Here is a 17,131-nt window from a genome sequence, read left to right as displayed (position 1 = left end):
AATCATAAGCATTCTAAAGGTGATCTTGTCTTGGATAGGGAGCCAGTTTGTGTTGAGAAAGATTTGTGAAATGTGATTGGATCGAGGAATACCTAGGGCTGATCTAAGCGCGCTATTCTTAAGAACTTGAAGCTTGTGAAGGTTTTTCTGGCTAGTACCCAAGTAGAACGTGTTACAACAGTCCAGTTCGGATAATATGAGAGCTCTAGCAAGGGTGATACAGCTACCAGTGGACAAAAAAGGTCTACAGGCATTTATCAGTTTTGATGTGTAGGCGGTAGAAGAGGAAGTGGCGCTGATTTGTCTTTGGAGGGTTAAGGCAGAATCTAAGTAAAAGCCTAAAGTTTTTGCTTTGTCGACTTTGATGAGGTTGCCATCGATAACAAACTTGGTCCTAAATATCCCTCGTTTAATAAGTCTTAACTTGGAGCCAATGAGCAAGAGCTCAGTTTTGTCATCGTTTAGACAAAGGCCATGATTGGCCATCCATGCCTGAATTTTGCTGTAGATTTAGTTTATGAGTAAGGAGTCGGATTGGTAGTTGCCTGAGAGAGTGATGAGAATTTGTGTATCATCTGTGTAATTCGTATATGATATGCCATGGTAGTCTAAGTGATCAAACAGGATCTTAGTGAAAATGTTAAGAGGGTGGGGGAGACACAAGAACCTTGTGGGACTCCACATGTTATGGGGGAGGGGTCGGCTGAAGCAGTTGGTGAAAAGACCCTCATGGATCTGTCCGCAAGGAAGGAATTGATCAACGCTGCAGTTTTAGGGGAGAAGGAGGCAGCCGAGGTGAGGTGGTTGGTTAGGATGCTGTGGTCTACTAAGTCGAACGCTGCGGACAAGTCCAAAAGGAGGGGAAGAGCAGGCTTTCCATTATCCTTTGCCTCATCCATTTGGATATTCAGATCCAAGAGGGCAGTTTCTGTCCCATGTCTTGGTCTTAAGCCAGATTGTCTAAGGCCCAGAAGATTATTCTCAAGATGGTTTTGGATCTGGACATAAGCAGCTGTGTCTAACATTTTTAAGAGGAAGGGCACTGTGGTGATAGGTCTGAAGTTAGTGGGAATATTTGGATCGAGATTAGATTTTTTGATGAGGGGCATGACCCATGCATCTTTGAGATTTTTGGGAACTGAGCAGGATGCGAAGGAGGCTTTTATGAAGGAGGTGATAAAAAGGTGCAAATTCTTTGGCTACTCCTTTTATGATAGAAGCTGGGCATATGTCTCCTTGGCATCTAGATGGCTTGAGACTTTAGATGATGGCCTCTACCTAAGTGTTGGTGACAGGGGTGAATTCAAAAACCTTGTTTTGATTGGCAGGTACAGAGGATTGGAGGTTTGAACTATGTGGTGTAATGTCCGGTTTGCTAGTTTTGGCAGCGGCTGATAAAGTTTCTTTTTGCTTCTATTTTTGATTGTAGAAGGGAGATGGAGTTTCCAGTTCTTTGAGGATGGTGAAAAGCTCCTTGGTGCTAGATTTGGCATTGGATATTCTGTTATAGTTTTCCCTTTTTTCTTCTAGGATAGCAGTTTTGTAGGTGGCTGAAGTAGTTGTGAAATTGTCCTTATTCACTCTTGAGTTTGTTTTCCTCCAAGACGTTTCTGCCTCTCCTTTAGCTTTGCAGAGAGTTTTTAGCTCAGAGGTGAACCATTTATTTAAGTGTGCTAGTGGTTTGGCTTTCCTGAGTTTAAGAGGAGCCAATTGGTCTAGTGCCTTTAGAAGGTTCTGGCTGTATAGATCGATCATAGTGGTGGGGTCTTGGTCAGAGGATGGCTGGTAATGGCCGATAGGCTCAAGCAGAGGTAGTATGCCTTCTCGAGAGATGAGGCGGTTGTTCCGAGTTAAGGCTGGGGGGGGGGGAACGGGCATAGGCAGTCCTTGGCTGATGGTTGTTTAGCGACAGAGATTTCAAAGGACATGACATTATGATCTGACCATGCGCATGGAGTATTGGAGAGGATTTTTGTGTTACAATTGAAGTCTGCTATCCAGTCCAATATTCTGCCCTTGCAGTGAGTGGGATCAGATATCTTAGCGAGAGGCCTAGTTCGGAGATGGTGTTTTCGATTGCTGCAGTTTTAGAGTCTAGATTATCATGTAGGCCGAGATTCAGGTCGCCTAGAAGCAGGATTTGCGAGCAAGGTTTTGTGTAAGGAGGTCATTTATGTCTTCCTCAAAGGAGTTGGCCCGGTGGTCTATATAAGATATGGATGAGGAGTGTCCGCTCGGTTGAAAGAGGGAGTTTCACTGACAGGAGTTCGCCTGACGGGAAGGCGATGCTGTCACTTTCTCTAATTGCTAGAGATATTTTCATTTTTTGTGGCTACTTACATGATGTGTCCAGGGTGGGCTGGTTCAGCAGATAGTATTATAGGGTTTACTTTTTTTATAGTCTTGCGCACTTTTACATTTTACTGTTAATAACAATTAGAGTACCATATACTCTAAAATAGCTGTGCCACAAGCTTTTCGCCCTGTCCTAAAGCCGTTTCAGCTTCCACGGGCAAAATGACAGTCAGTGTGGTCGGATGTGGGCGCAGGGACTGTTTGGACCAGTCGACATTCGTGCCAGTGTGTCTGTTGCTGCGCAGATGCAGTGATCAAAGTCTGTCCATGATGGACAGCCCCTTTTAAGTTTGAATGGTGCATATCCTTGCCATTGGTGGGCTGGGGGCAGCTCAAGCCTGGATTCTGGATAAGGTTTAAGATAGGAACAAGTTAATTATTTTTCTCCAGTATGGGGTCTGGCATGGATTCACATGCTCATGAATAACGAATACATAGCAGTACACCATTACACAACCATGGGAGATGGCAAGGCTCAACAGAAGCAATTACTCTCACCTCTGAAACAGGCTCATCTCAAGCGAACAGGTTGCGTAGCACTGCCTGGCCGACTCTGGACTCCTCCCTGGAATCCCTGTCGATGAAGTAGAATCTTGTGAAGGTGTGTGTGGACCTCCACCTAGCAGCCCTGCAGATGTCCAGCAGGGGCATACCAAACAGGAACGCCGTTGTTGCAACGATCGCTCTTGTGGAGTGGGTTCTCGGAGGGCCGAGGCCTTCCCATGGTTCACAGGACCAATGTTCAGCAACAGTTGAGATGTCTTCCGAAAACTCTGTGTGCGTGCCACGTCGAACTTTAGAGCACGAATAACGTCCAGCAAGTGCAAGGTCCGCAGCACCACCCTCGATTTGTGGAAAGTCGGGAATGGCTGTTTGCAGGATAGGGCCTGGATCTCACCCAACTTCCTGGCAGAGGTGATGGCCACAAGGAGGGCCGTTTTCCACGAGAGGAACTTGAGAGGGGCCTCCCATGAGCCTCGTCAGCACCACGTTGAGCTCCAGGGCAGGGTGTTAGGGAGAATTCTCATTTTATGGCTAATTTCCCTTACCTATAGAGTCCCCAGCAGCTTTGCTGGATTCGAAGGGTTTGTTTTTTTCTCCTGCTAAGAGTGAGACTCTTAGGCATTTTTGCTATGTGTGTTCTTGGCTATTTTTGTGTTTAATGCCTATGGAGTTTCTCTCCCCTCCATAGGAACCATCTTTATTCACATGCGTTACCCTCCGTGCAGTAATACAGGGGTGTCGTAGCGACCCCCAAACACAGACTCCATACCCTGGGACTGACTACTGTGTCCCCAGGCATATAAAGACCACATTGACTTTACTAGTCAATTTTTGTGAACTTAACCAGTACAACCCATCTTACTATAGAAGTACTGGGAAGGGTTAATAGTTTTTCCCTTATGTTCAGTTTCGAGGGGGTACCGTACAGTCCCTCTCTCAAAAGTTTCTGGCTGGTGGAAGTAGTTACTATCGTAAATATTCTACCGCAAATATTTCCCTATGGATTTTCCCATTGTTCGAGGCTACCACATTTTCTGACAGCCTCCAACATACCGCTGGCGTATTTTAATATTAACTTTACTCCGGTAGGTTTTATTTGCCAGAACTTTAATATAACTTCTTTCTCATGTCTTTCTCTAAACTCCTAACCCAGGACGGGGATCCTTTGTTCGTCCTTTTTGCGGGCTTCTGCCGAGAAGCCCTCCTTTCGGCGCCACTGAGTCTGGGGTGGGTCCATTGTGTGGGAGGGGGAGTAGGACCCCTGGACAGGCTTGCCTTAGCAACCCATGTCGCACTCTATCCTGATAGGCTGGAGGGTCTCCCGCCAAGATGACCACTCCACTGTGTGAGTGACAGCTAGGCTGTATGAATGGGGATCTTTTTGCATAAAAGCAGGGTCCTGAGGACTGGAAGAAAAAGACGTCGCCACTGGAACTAAGAAGCCGAAGAGGAGAGAGGCCAAAGACATCTGCAACGACTGAACCCCCGGTGAAGCCCTGCTGCAGCGTCTCACCACTTTTCTCCACACGACGAGAGAAGATCTTCATCTGCAAGAGCCTTCTTCCCTTGAGCTGGTGGGGCCAACCAGTTTGCCAATCGCCTTCCCGGACCTGCCTTGGTCGAATCGCCAGTACCCCGTACTCGGAGACCGGATAGCCAGGCACCAGTCCACCCGGACCGCGATTTAAAGGAGCGTACCTTTTATTCGTCAGATAGCACCGCGGCTGGTTTCATCCCTGGGTAGTGCAGTAACTCGAACCTTCCTCCACGACGAGAGCCTCTCTTCCGCTGTTGGATCCCCCAAACTGCAGGAACTACCAGGAACAACCGCCACCGCAGGAGCCACTTCTTCATTTATAAGGTACATTGTTCCGCCAGGCCTGTTGGGTTGGCCGCCCCTCTCTTAACATTGTCTTTCACCCTCTGCATCCACCTTTTCGAATCGTTAACCAAAGACTTGACTACAGCTACAAGAACATTTTGCTCCTGGGCCCTTGCCCTGCACCACTGACTATGGTACAGGCCTACTGACTCTGGCTAAATTTGTTAGAACTGCCTTCTCTAGCTTCTCAACTAGAAATGTGTTGGTGCACCTGCTTCTGATAACTAAATCTTTGTGGTACAGACTGATACCAAAGGGGATTTATTGCTCTCACCTGTAGTCCTAATCTTCTGTAGTGCTCCCTAAGGGAACTGCACAGGATTCTACCTAACACAGGGGCCTTCACTGGTGGGAAAGATCGTCCTTTGAGGAACTCCTTGACGAGACAGTGGGACCAAAGTGAAGATTGTCTTGGAGACCTGGTGTAGCGGGATATAGCCGCCAGATGCACCTTCATAGAGGAGTGCGCCAGCCCCACCTTGGCCAAGGACAACAAGTAGGGAAGAATCTGCAGGGCTGTGACCCTCCAAGTGGTGATATTCTACGACCATAATCATGTAGCGAAATGATTCCACTTGTAACCGTAGCACTTAAGAGTTGACGAGGCTCTTGCCTTGGCAAGGACCTCCCTGCAGTCCGCTAGCAACTTGTATCCTCTAAACTCTAGGTCTCCAGGAGCTAAGCCTGCAGGTTCAGCAATCCTGGGTTCGGATGCAGGATTGCACCACCTCCTTTGGTGAGTAGGTCCGCGACCACCGGCAGCTTGACTGGAGGCGACGCTGACAAGCTGAGAAGGGTCAGGTACCAAATCTGCCTCGGCCACGACGGGGCAATGTGTATTATCTGGCATCAGCACTGTTTGAGTTGATTGATGACTCAGCAGGAGAGGCAACGGAGGGAAGGCATACAGAAACAGGCTGTCCCACGGGAAGGAGAACGCGTCCCACATGCTCTCCAGCTGGTGGAACCTGCTGGCAAATTTCTGCCATTTTGTGTTCAACGCTGTTGCAAACATATCAATCTGGGGCCTGCGCCATTTGATGAACATGCAGTCCACCTGGTCCTGCCGAAGTTCCCACTCGTGGCAGGAGCGCAACAACCTGCTGAGGGAGTCGGTGATAGTATTCTTGACTCCCGCCAGGTGAAAGGGGACGAGTAACATCTCGTTTGACAGCCCAGTGCCACAAGTTATGCAACTCTTTGGAGGGCGCTGGGGACCGAGTGGACCCCTGCTTCCTGATGTAGAATATTGTGGTGGTGTCCGTGAAGATACTCACCACCTTGCCCTTCAGAGACGGAAGGCATGACTTGAGGGCCTAGAACACTGCCAGTAGCTACAGGATGTTGATGTAGAGATCTTTCTCCTCCAGCAGCCACAGGCCTCTGCCGTGCAGACGTCCGGTGTGGGCTCCCCAGCCCTCCAGGAGCTGGTGACAGTTTCCTGTTATGTGGGTTTTGAAACCATGTGCCCCGGGAGATGTTGGAGTGTAGGCCCCTTAACCCTATGGAACTCCTTGTCAAGAGGGATCTTGTCCACGAAGTTTCCGGACACTTGAATCCAGCGAGCATCCAGGAACTCTTGAAGAGATTGCATCCGTAACCTGCAGAGCCGGATAAGGCATGGTGTCAAGCAGGACTTCAGATAATTGATGGAGAACTCCAGGTTCGTCAGCAGCTGGACGGTCGTCTCCGTGTGTTAGACGGCTACTTCTCGTGAATTGGCCTGGATGAGCCAGTCATCAAGGTACGGGTACACATGTATCGCTCATAGACGTAGATTGGCCGCCACTAGTACCAGGCACTTCATGAACACCCTGGGAGCCAACTTTAGGCCTAAAGGGAGGGCCTTGAACTGGTAGTGACTTCCCTGTACCACAAAGCGTAGGAACTTTCGGTGCTTCCAGTGAACGAGGACATGGAAGGCTTCCTCCAGGTCCAGCAACGTCAAGAAGTCTCCTTCCTCCAGTTGGCCGAGCATGTGCAGCAGTGTGACCATCCTGAATTTTTGGGACTTTAGGTACTTGAGACGCTGCAGGTCTAGAATGCAACTCCAGCCCCTGGTCTTCGTTTTCACTAAGTATCATCTAGAATAGACTCAGGAGACCCAGAGTAGTCTTGGAACTAGCTCTATCGTCCCTTTTCGTAGCTTGGCGCATACCTCCTGCAGGAGGTGAGGGATGTGCTGCTCCTGCCGTCTGTCAGTGGAGATCTTCTCACCGGACTCCCACCAAGGTGGGGGCACGACGACATGGCCAGTTCAGTCCTGCTTTAGCGCTTGCGTTCTGCCTTAGGGGTAACAACAGTGCAGACCACCTCCAACAAAGGCCTTGGAGCAGCCTCTATAGGCCGCCTGGGAGGGCCGATGGTATGCCATCGATCTGCCCGACTTTGCTCCGGAGGTGCGAAAGAACAGCAGTGCTGCTGGAGAGTGCCCACGGAACGAGCCGTCTCTGTATCCGTCTTGATGGACTGCAAGGACTCATCTACGGCCTTCCCAAAGAAGTTATCCCTGTCAAAGGGCATGTCCAGTGCCCTCATCTGGACCGGCTGGCGGGAATTCATGGCCTTCAGCCAGCCTCGACGACGGAGGCAGACACTGTTGCCCATCTGCCGGAAACCTGTGTTGGCTATGTCCAGGGCAATTGTGATGGCATGGTCTGAAGCCACTTCATTTTCCTGAAGGCGTGCAATCGCCTCCACCCTCTTGTCAGCCGGCAGGAACTCCAGAATCGGGCCAAGCTTGTACCAGTTCCCGTCGTACCTGGTCAGGATCACCAGTGTGTTAGCTACATCGATGGTCGACAACGGAGTAAATTACCTTCCTCCCCATGGCGTCCAACTTCTTCCCCTCGCTGTCTGGAGGGACTGAGGATAATGCTGAGCGGTTCCACGCCCTCTTCCTTGCAGTCACCGACACCACCGAGTCCGGCGACCGTTGCGACCACAGGAACTTGGGTGCAGATTCCGGCACCTGGTACTTTTTCTCTATCCTATCGCGCTTGGCCGGGCTGTGCAAGGATACCTCAAGAGGGCCAGACCTTCCTCCCACGTCGTCCAGGAGGGGCGGCAGCATGATGGTGTTCCTCTTGGCCTCGCACCTCTGGTATACAACACCCTCCTTCTTGGTCTCCTCGGGCATCAGCTGGAAAGGTTGGGAAGCTTTGGCAACCATGGCATGAAACGACCCAACTTCATCCGATGGGGACGCCTTCGGTTGCAGAGATCAACCCACCGTGATGATGTCGTCCATCGTTGCAGTGTCCGTCCCATTGTCCGGGACCAACGGGGGGAGGGCACCTGACACAAGTGTGGAGGTTAATACAGGGGCTTCGATTGGCGTTCCTCTTCTTAGCCAGAGGCCGATCTGGGAATCAGGAACCGGGGTCTGCGGCATCCTTTTCTGGATTTACTGACACCAACGTGTGTAGGGTCGAAAGGATGTCCAGGGATACATCTCTTGGCTGAGCTGGCGTGGTCGGCACACTAGGCCCTGCGCTGTCGGCTTTGCCACCATCATCCTCCACATCCTCGTGGATCGTGTGCAGGGCTCCCTGGTCCTCGACGTTAGGGGACGAAACATCCATGTCTTTTGGCACGGGCTGTGGCTGGCCTGGGAATTAATTGTCCCCCCCCCCTTTGCACCCTGAGGAGTCGGAGCCGGGCTCAGCGACGGCATCTTCTCCTCCAGTGTGCCAGCACGCTGCGCCACTGCCCTGGCTGAGGCCTCCGGTCTCGGAGGCAGGGACACCCTGAGCGCAGTAGGGGCTACCTTCAAAGGGTCAGCCCCTTTGGGCTTCGAGAGCGGCCGCCACCAGTTCAATCGTCGGCGAAGACTGCTCCTGCGCCACCTGGGCCTTCTTGGGCAGGCTGTGTTAGGCAGAATCCTGTGCAGTGCCCTTAGAGACCACTACGTTCAAGCCTGTACTACTATGTTAAAGTGGTAGCAGTAGCAGAGCAGCCAGGCTTATCTCAAGAGTATATGAGCAGTAGCAGAGATTACACAAAGGGACCACAATTACTGTGACTCAAGCAAACACTGACTCAAGGTTTCAGGTAAAAAAAAAAATCCAAGTACACTTATTTTTAAACGATCTGTAAAACACAACACTTCTATTAATTCAAAATCACACGTAAAATATACTACAACCAACCAATTCTCTTGGCACAGAATAACTCAAGGTAAGTACCCTCTGTTTTGGCGGACCAGTGTTGTGAAACACAAGACGTTACCGGGGATACACATGCAAAACTTTTTGACAGCTCGGTCATATTAAAGAAACGCGTATCCGCGGCAAGAACTGTTACCAGGGCAAAAACACACTTAGCACCTGGGCTAACCAGAGAGAGTTGGGGGCAAAAATCATATGCAATACTTTTGTCAAGGCAGACAGAATCAGAGAACACTTGCTGACAGAAATACAAAAGTCAATAGGCCGGTGCCAGTGTCAAGTGGAACTGGGTTCCTGTTGTCGAGGATCACACAGACAGTTCAAGATTCAACATTGCCAGGAGTACTTAGATATTGTCTTTAGAGGAAGCAAAAGTTATAAGAAGGAGAAAACACAAGGGCACGCCTTGGAGGAGGAGAAAAGGTATTCACCCTAGTTCCTCAAGCAGAACACAGTACCTTATTCAATGAAGAAGCTGGTGCCACAGCGGTTGTTCCTGTTGGTTTCCTGCAGACCCGCGGTTCCTAGAGCTTCGGCAAGAAGGACAACGTCTGGAGGGGTCTGCACCACACAGGGATGAAGCCAGCAGCAGCGACGGTGAATAAAAGGTGCGCTCCTTTAAAACAGGAGGCTCTTCAGATGGCTTAGAGTCCTGCCTTTTATGCAAAAATCACCCATTCACACAGCCTGGCTGCCAATCACGCAGCAGGGGGGTTGTCCAGCCCGGAAAACCACCTCAGCCAATCCTGGCAAAGTGCGGCTGGAGTTTCCTAGGATACCCTGTGTAGGGGGTGCCTACACCCCTGCCTCACATTCAGCCCACCTAGACACCCAGGCGCCCACAGGAGGGCTTCTGCAGAAGCCCGCCAAAAGACGGTGAACAAAAAAGGCAAACCTGGTTTGCCGCGCAAAGTAAAACACAAGGACTTTAACAAAAAGAAATGGCGAATAAACCCGACCGGAGCCAAAAGAGTATTTGGCCAAGCGGGTTTATGTTCGAGGCTAATATAATAGCCTAAAACAATACCACGTTTATATAGTATAATCGCGGTACAAAAGTTAGGGTAGATGACACTGCCATCAGCCAAGTCTAAATGTTAAACGAGCAAAACAAGGCTCTAGGAGTTACAGATAGAAAGGGCTAAGGATTTACCCTTTCCAGTACTCCATGCAAGATGGGGTGTACTGGATCTGTGGTTAAAGGACTAGGTAAAGTTAATGGCAACTTTACCTTTTTCTGGGGGACAGTAGTCCGCCCCAGAAATGGAGTCGGTGGGAAGTCTAAAAGACAACCCTGTGTCACTGCACTGAAGGTGCTGTGTAACACACAAAAGAAGGGGGCTACTGAAGTGGTGTACTCCAGAGTCCACAATCACAAAAACAGATGAAATACACATGGCAAAACATGCGTAAGAGTGGGGGAAAAGCTCACACTCTTACCAAGTGAAAAACAAAAATAACTCCAGAAATCCAGCAAAGCTGCTGGGGGACTCACTACGTAAGGGAATTTAGCCATAAAATGAGAATTCTCCCTAACAGGTTGGACGTCTTTTCCGCCACCCTTGGCTTCTCTGGCTTCTCTCGCAGCTAAGCCGGGTTGGGCGACTTCCTCTTTGAGCAGGAGCTTGAACGCTGGCTGGCGATGGAGGCAGATGGTGACGTTGACCGTGCCCTGCCAATCGAGGGACCCGCTTGCTCGGCGACCCGGACGGAAAGAGACTTTCAGTGCTTGGTCTGGTCTCAGGCCCCCACGGATGGAGTGCCCTAAAAGGACTTGGGGGCCCGCTCTTCGGACCGGCCGGTCCTAGGTGAGGCATGACCCTGCTTGGGGCACAGGGCAGAGGCCTTGGTGCTTAGCCACGCCTCCAGCCTACTGTGTCGATCCTTCAATGTTTTCTTGGAGAAGTGGAGGCAGATTTTGCACTCTCCTTTGTGGTCCGGATGAAGGCAGTAGAGGCAAGGTGTTTAGCCTCCACAAGCATGTTCCGCAGTCCGCATCTGGTGCAGAGCTTGAAAAGGGATCTTCAGACCATGACGGAGGAGAAGGAAGGAGGTGCGGAGTAGGCCCAATGGCCTTCTAGAAACTTTCGCCGATCCTCGCCCTTGAGGGGTGCTGAATTTCACTGACAAATGGATCCCCGCTGTCGGCAGATGGTGAAAATAGCACACAGGCTCTTTTTGACAAAAAAGCTTTCTGTTGAACGAATGCAAAAACTATAGAATAGTTCACAGAGCAAAACACAAGGACACAAACGTGCTGTAAAAATCTGAAGATGACTGCCAGAGGAGGGCTTAGGGAGAGGGCAGTCATTGGCTGGGGCAGTATGACCCAGAGTACAGTGATTGGTTTAGAGAAGAAATACAGTAAGTGAAAGTGAAACTTTTTTCTTTTACCGAGGATTCCCGGCCTGACAGGGAATATTCATGAGCATGAGAATCCATGCCAGCCCCCATGCTGGAGAACTTACAAGTATTTTTCTTCAGCATGAGTCTGGCATGAATTCACATGCTCATGAATATTCCCTGTCGTCAGGCTAGGAATCCTTGGTAAGATAAAAAACAGTGCCAACAGTTGGCACGTAGAAATTCAAGGTACGAGCAATGTCCAGCGAATGCAAAGCCTGTTCCGCCGGTGACTGATCGAGAAGAAAACTGGTAACACCAAAGGGTCATTGAGGTGGAATTCCGGAAGGCACCTTTGGCATGAAGTTGGCGGTGTGTACGCAGTACCACCCTCGAAGCATGGAAGGACAAGTAAGGCTGCTTGCAGGACAGGGCCTGAATCTACCCAACCCAGCTAGCCGAGGTGATAGCCACGAGGAAAGCACTCTTCCACGAGAGAAACTTGAGCAGGACCTGATGCATAGGTTCGAAAGGCGCTCCCATGAGCTTCGTTAACACCACATTGAGCTCCCACGCCAGTGGAGGAGCCTTTAATCAGAGGAAAAGCCCTGAAAATTCCCTTAAGGAACTCCTTGACAAGTCTGTGGGAGCACAGTGAAGGTCTGCCTGGAGAGCTAGTGTACCTGGATATGGCGGCGGGATGTACCTTGAAAGAGGTATGAGCCAAATCTGCTTTTGCCACGGAAAGCAAGTAAGTCAGCAGTTGAGGGCCGTGACCAGCAGCCAAGTAATCTGTGTCCTGCACCAACCGCAGAAGTGTTTCCATTTATGCCTGCAGCACTGCAACCTTGACAAGGCCCTTGCCGTGATGTACTTACATTCGTCGGGTAGAGCACAAACCCCAAACTCCAAAGATGCAGGAGCCATGACCTCAGGTTCAGAGACCCAGAGTCGTTATTCAGAATCGCTCCGCCCTCTCTGGCTAGAAGGTCAGGGGACAGGGATAGCCTGATGGACGGGGTCACTGACAGAGGCAGTAGGTCCGCATACCAGATTTCTCTCGGTTAGGCTGGGGCGGCGAATATCATCATGCAGTGGCACTGTGAGTGTGTTGATCACACGTAGAAGGAGAGGAAACGGGGAAACGCCCCCCCACGAGAACATGTCTCCCATGCTCTTGGGCTGCAGGAACATTCTGGTGGACCTCTGCCACTTGGTGATCGCTGCTGTCGTGAAGAGATCCATCATGGTTGTCCCCATTCGTCAAACAGCAGATCCACCTGGTCCTGGCAAAGTTCCCTGCCGAGCGAGTCTATGATGGTGTTCTTGACTCCCGCTAGGTGAAATGGAATGGAATGGCCCACTGCCACAAGACCTGGGCCTCTTTGGAGAGTGCTGGTGACCGGGTCCCCCCCCCTTGTTTCTGGATGAAGAACATAGTTGTGGATTGGTCTGTGAAGATCCTCACCACCTTGTCCTTCAATGACATCAGAAAAGACTTGAGGGCCCAGAATACAGCCTGAAGTTCCAGGAAGTTGATGTGTAGGTCCCCTTCCTGTGGTTGCCAGAGGCCTCTGGTGTGCAACTGTCCGGTGTGGCCTTCCCAGCCCTCTAGAGAGGTGTCCATGGTGACATCTCCTGTTAAGGAGGAACCTGAAACAGAGCTCCCTGGACGAGATGCTGCCAAACACCCCATGGAACTCTTTGGTGGGAGCAATTTTGTCTGTAAAGTTCCCTGACACTTGCATCCACCTCCTATCTAGGAACTCCTGGAGAGGTCTCATGAGCAATCTGCAGAGGTGAACGAGGTTGATGCAGGACAACAACATACCCAGAAGCGACTCAATGGAACGCATCGTCGCTACCTGGGCTAACAACAAGAGAGGCATCTTGCCTTGTATGGCTTTCACCCTCTCCACCGTGGTAGACGCCACTGTATATGTCGCCCAGAGGGAGTTGAAACCCTGGCCTGGGGACAGAGAGGGCCTGGAGTCCAATAATGGCCTCACAGACGTCACAAGAGCCTTCCTAGGAGTATCCACCACATCGGTGTACTCCAATGGCAAATTTCGTGCAAAAATCCCCGAAGGCGTCGAGGGCGCCAAAGGCTTCGATGCTGAGAGTGTCGACAACCTCGCTGTCATGAGCGCCGAAGGCTTTGGTGTAGACGCTGGCGCCGTGGGCTGATTAGGCGGCAAAGCGTCGACATCCGAGTCGGACAGACACAGCGTCGGCTTAGAGCCCTTAGTAGGTTGCAGCGGTCTCGCTGGGGACGAGGACCGAGCTCTAGAAGCAAGTCTCTTAAGACTATCCAAAACCTTTTCCGAATGGGATCTCGAAGGTTCCCGATGCGAGTCACATCGCGGTCCCGAGCCCAAAGACGTGCGAGCTACAGTACGAGACCAATCCTGGCCGGCTTTGTTAGAAGGCGCGACCGGACCTGTGCCCTGCGACTGAAATATCGCCAACATTTGGTCCTTAAAGGCAGCCCATTCCTCCAGAGTCGAGGAGTTTGTCAGGAATGCCACTTTCCTTGCGGCTCCATCCTCCGAGGACGACGGGGAAGGCGAACGGTGACAGCGCTTCCAAGAATGCTGCGGCGAGGAAGAAGAATGGCGGGAACCACTCCGGGACAGAGAACCCCAGGCCTCCTCCCGGCGCAGAGAGTCACCCCTCAAGTCGTTCGTGGACACCTCTTTGGATTTCGACTTGGATTTACGGGACTTACTGGGCTTAGAACCCCTACATATCTGGAGCTTCTCCTTACGCTCCTGCAAGGCCTTGGCAGTTAGCGACTGGCATTTTGAACAGTCGTCGGTGTCGTGACTCTCGCCCAAGCACCACAAACAAATGCGATGCAGGTCAGTGATCGACATTTTCGACTTGCAGTCCCGGCAAGTCTTGAAGCCAGACAGCAGAGCCTGAGGGGTCGAAGAAAAAGACATCTCAACGATGAAACACACGAGGCGCGCAGAGTTTCACGAAGCAACACGTTCGCAGAAAAAAAAGAACTGAGGCTACGGGCACCGTGTGTCCTATTTATAACATCCAGTGACGCCGCCCTCGACGAAGGCCTTCGAGGGACATCGACCCCGACGTCATCGACACAGGGCGTTCTCTGCTGCAAAAGTTTCAGAAGTGCACAGCTGTGGACATTACATGTCAGAGATGAGGAATACGTTGGAGGACACAATCCATTAGAAAAACCTTTATTGGGACATGTAACTAAGGGCACTAGGCCCCTGCTTTCCTAAATAGGGAAGGACTTTTTAATGTTAGCACCTTATAAGTTTTGTACGGCGTTTACACTCCTTTATTTTCAACCTACTAGTTCTTAAAGTGTCAATGAATTACCCTGGGCCCGTTTCTTTGTTCACTTGCTTTGCTACACTTGGGGTACCTGGAAATCTATCTCCAGCTATATTTAAAGGGGTGAAATGTTGGTGCTCTTAGCAGAGGAAATCAAAATTAACGTGTATATAATAGTAGCAAATATTTTAGTGCGCTACTTACCTTTGGTTTTTCATTGATACGTTTGTACAAGGTCTAAAAAAATAGCTGTATTTGTATACATTCTGCCTAACTTGTAGAAAGAGTGCTGTGCGTGTGCTTAACTGAACCTTTCACCACTTACACAGCCTAGGCTGCTCGTCCTTACTACCCCGACAGAACTTGGTTAGACATTAGTGTTTGTCTCCGTTTATCAGAATAGGGTGGCCTCTCAGAATCTGTCCGCAGAGCTGGTTCTGAAAATCCATCTGAAGAGTACATTACATTTCTGAACAGGCACAGGAACTCTTCCAGGTAATTAAGAGCTTTTGTCACTGTCCAACAGTAATTCATGCGCACGTGTATAGAATTATAAAAATATCACCAGTCCAGATGTTGTACCCAGTCATTGGACCTCCTCACCTTACGGCTGCAACCTGCCTGAAGCTTTGGGGGGGGGGGGGGGGAAGGGGAGGGACGCGGTGGGTGGGCGGTGGGGGAAAAAAAGGGGCTTGTTTTATATGCTGTTCCAAGTAGGGATACCCAAAGGAAAAGCTAGCAGCAAAGTATGCAGGCACAAGGATCAAACACAGGAGCAGCAAAAGTAGGAGCTTGATATATGCACTGATCTGGAGGACAAGGATAGAGATTATATCAGAGCCATCCATAGAAAGTACGGTTGATAACAGCATATCTGCCTTTGTGCAGTATCCCCATTGTATCCAAAGGAAACGCTGGCTCTATATGCCCAGGCCTGACAAACATGCAATTTGAAGCAAGCACTTCGATAGTTAGCACTTAGTTAGCAGTAAGTGCATACCTGAAAAGCTTACAGGAGGGTGAAGCACACAAAGTCACATACAAAAATATGCACAGATTTGGCAAATATGCAGGGTTGGATACAATAACCAAAGGAAGAGCTGCCATATGCACACAGACAGCATGCTGGAGTGGAGGTCACATACCAATTTCACTGAAAGGAAAAGCAAACCATGGATGCAAGTCTGGAGGATTCACAGGGGCAGTGATCAGACAGTGCAGGGGCCCCGGAAATAAGGGTTGGCTACATGTGCACATCAGGAGTATAAAATGAAGATAGAAATCACATTTATAGTGGCCCTGGGTGAAGGGTTGCCAAATACAGAGAGCTTGAGAAAGAGCAGCAGTGGGGATAACAGAGAAGGGCTCCTTAAGGCAATGCTTGCAATATTTTAAAGTCTGGAATTTACAAAGCAAAGGAGGAATTGCACATTCCAGTAAACCAAGGGGGTATGGAAGCCACAAGCTCAGCTATGGCGGTTATAAATAGTACTGCAAGAAAGGTCTGGCCCTTAAAAGAAGCCGATGGCCATGGAGGCAGGTCCAAAAGTGATAATCGCACATAAGGGAACATGATCCAAAGAGTGCCCCATATGTGCAGCTCAAGGGGACAATGCACATGTTACTTACCAGTAATAGTTTTTCTGTGGTTTGTAAGAACGTAGAATCACATGCACTGCATAGACCATAGTGGTTAGTACAGAGAATGACATCTTGTTATTCGAACTCGAAAAGGGGGCATCGACAGTGGCGTACATGTAACACTAATCCTACTCTATTCAGGATACCTCACAAATCTAGGTTTCTTTTCTGACATCACATGTATAATGGCTCTCTCGGGCCCTTTGGGCTGTGAGATTTTGTAGGCTAAATGGCTGGCTGATTACAACACTATCAACAATGTATTCTGTTCTATTACCCCCCCTGTCCATAATGCCCAATTTCCATGTGCAATTTAGAGACATGTTGATGCCTGTGCTAAAACCGCTGTTATGATCTTGGGTGATTTCAATCTTTGGCTGGGTGACAGTTATGACTACTGCAGCAGTCATTGAGGTTACATTGATGGACTTGGGTTTCACTCAGCAGGTCCTGGATGCCACCCAGGTGAAAGGCAGGACACACTGGACTGCATCTCTAGCCATCAGGTTGTAATTGAGAAATTAGAACAGATTATGTGCCCGTGGTCACCATTCTCTTATCCACTAAGGAGTGGTTTGCACTGTACAGAAAAATAAAAGAAATCAAAGCAGACAGGATTTGTATTCAGTCAAGAAATATGCATAGGCTTACAGCTGAATTACTGGCACCTCTTTTTAAAACACCAGAACATTTGGCAGAGTTTGAGTCAGCAGTGGAGTTGGCCAAGTTATCAGGACACGATGCTTCACGCAGTCAACATAGTGGCCCCAGAGAAAACCAGGAAGGTTAGGGAAAAGGCCACTAAAGCCTGGTATTCCCCTGATATCCAAGATCTTCAAACGTAAAGTCTTCGACTCATGGAAGAAAGACAATACGGTTGAAAATAAAAACAAATACAATCCTGCTGCCAAGAAACACAAGGCTGCCA

The 17,131-nt window shown here is 49.8% G+C and overlaps 1 protein-coding gene across 1 annotated transcript in view; it reads right to left on the bottom strand.

The window, feature by feature from the left end:
- Window positions 1-17,131, bottom strand: part of NPLOC4 (NPL4 homolog, ubiquitin recognition factor) — an 847,851-nt gene that overhangs the window by 223,985 nt on the left and 606,735 nt on the right. The window lies entirely within an intron of this gene.

The sequence above is a fragment of the Ambystoma mexicanum genome, chromosome 3q, assembly GCF_040938575.1.
Source record: "Ambystoma mexicanum isolate Mex_15411 chromosome 3q, UKY_AmexF1_1, whole genome shotgun sequence".
NCBI classification, from domain to species: domain Eukaryota; kingdom Metazoa; phylum Chordata; class Amphibia; order Caudata; family Ambystomatidae; genus Ambystoma; species Ambystoma mexicanum.
This window is presented reverse-complemented; position numbering and strand designations above follow the sequence as displayed.